A 1,868-nucleotide genomic window follows, 5' to 3' on the forward strand; every position below is an offset into this window, starting at 1 on the left:
TCCCGGGCCTCTGTCGGCAGCGGCAAGCTCAGTTGGGAGCACGGGTGGTCGCACCTAAAGCGTCTACTCGCCTAACTCCGGGCGATTGCGCCTCTCTCGAACCCGACCAAGTACTTAGGACGGCGCTGCGCGCCGCCGGGACCTGAGAGGGTTTCGAGGTGTGTTGTGCAGGGGAGCTCAGCCTCCTCCTGTTTGCAGAATAATTGAGCGGACGCTTGCGTGTTCGCGCGGGCCCCCGGGACACACTCCCGGGCGGCCGGCTGCTCAGCTCTAGTTGACGCAGCTCCCTGGTTGATCCTGCCAGTAGTCATATGCTTGTCTCAAAGATTAAGCCATGCATGTCTCAGTACAAGCCGCATTAAGGTGAAACCGCGAATGGCTCATTAAATCAGTTATGGTTCCTTAGATCGTACCCACGTTACTTGGATAACTGTGGTAATTCTAGAGCTAATACATGCAAACAGAGTCCCGACCAGAGATGGAAGGGACGCTTTTATTAGATCAAAACCAATCGGTCGGCTCGTCCGGTCCGTTTGCCTTGGTGACTCTGAATAACTTAGGGCTGATCGCACGGTCCTCGTACCGGCGACGCATCTTTCAAATGTCTGCCTTATCAACTGTCGATGGTAGGTTCTGCGCCTACCATGGTTGTAACGGGTAACGGGGAATCAGGGTTCGATTCCGGAGAGGGAGCCTGAGAAACGGCTACCACATCCAAGGAAGGCAGCAGGCGCGCAAATTACCCACTCCCGGCACGGGGAGGTAGTGACGAAAAATAACGATACGGGACTCATCCGAGGCCCCGTAATCGGAATGAGTACACTTTAAATCCTTTAACGAGTATCTATTGGAGGGCAAGTCTGGTGCCAGCAGCCGCGGTAATTCCAGCTCCAATAGCGTATATTAAAGTTGTTGCGGTTAAAAAGCTCGTAGTTGGATTTGTGTCCCACGCTGTTGGTTCACCGCCCGTCGGTGTTTAACTGGCATGTATCGTGGGACGTCCTGCCGGTGGGGCGAGCCGAAGGCGTGCGACCGCCTCGTGCGTGCTCGTGCGTCCCGAGGCGGACCCCGTTGAAATCCTACCAGGGTGCTCTTTATTGAGTGTCTCGGTGGGCCGGCACGTTTACTTTGAACAAATTAGAGTGCTTAAAGCAGGCAAGCCCGCCTGAATACTGTGTGCATGGAATAATGGAATAGGACCTCGGTTCTATTTTGTTGGTTTTCGGAACCCGAGGTAATGATTAATAGGGACAGGCGGGGGCATTCGTATTGCGACGTTAGAGGTGAAATTCTTGGATCGTCGCAAGACGAACAGAAGCGAAAGCATTTGCCAAGTATGTTTTCATTAATCAAGAACGAAAGTTAGAGGTTCGAAGGCGATCAGATACCGCCCTAGTTCTAACCATAAACGATGCCAGCCAGCGATCCGCCGCAGTTCCTCCGATGACTCGGCGGGCAGCCTCCGGGAAACCAAAGCTTTTGGGTTCCGGGGGAAGTATGGTTGCAAAGCTGAAACTTAAAGGAATTGACGGAAGGGCACCACCAGGAGTGGAGCCTGCGGCTTAATTTGACTCAACACGGGAAACCTCACCAGGCCCGGACACCGGAAGGATTGACAGATTGATAGCTCTTTCTTGATTCGGTGGGTGGTGGTGCATGGCCGTTCTTAGTTGGTGGAGCGATTTGTCTGGTTAATTCCGATAACGAACGAGACTCTAGCCTGCTAACTAGTCGCGTGACATCCTTCGTGCTGTCAGCGATTACTTTTCTTCTTAGAGGGACAGGCGGCTTCTAGCCGCACGAGATTGAGCAATAACAGGTCTGTGATGCCCTTAGATGTTCTGGGCCGCACGCGCGCTACACTGAAG

At 53.5% G+C, this 1,868-nt stretch overlaps 1 non-coding gene across 1 annotated transcript in view; it reads left to right on the plus strand.

Annotated features, from left to right (window-relative positions):
- The first annotated feature begins 284 nt into the window (after positions 1 to 284).
- LOC126432469 (small subunit ribosomal RNA) overlaps positions 285 to 1,868 on the plus strand; it is a 1,909-nt gene continuing 325 nt past the window's right edge. The window contains exon 1 of the ribosomal RNA XR_007577984.1: positions 285 to 1,868. This exon is cut by the window's right edge and continues 325 nt beyond it. This is a non-coding gene — a ribosomal RNA (small subunit ribosomal RNA).

This window comes from Schistocerca serialis, unplaced genomic scaffold (genome assembly GCF_023864345.2).
Source record: "Schistocerca serialis cubense isolate TAMUIC-IGC-003099 unplaced genomic scaffold, iqSchSeri2.2 HiC_scaffold_1137, whole genome shotgun sequence".
In the NCBI taxonomy this organism is placed as follows: Eukaryota; Metazoa; Arthropoda; class Insecta; order Orthoptera; family Acrididae; genus Schistocerca; species Schistocerca serialis.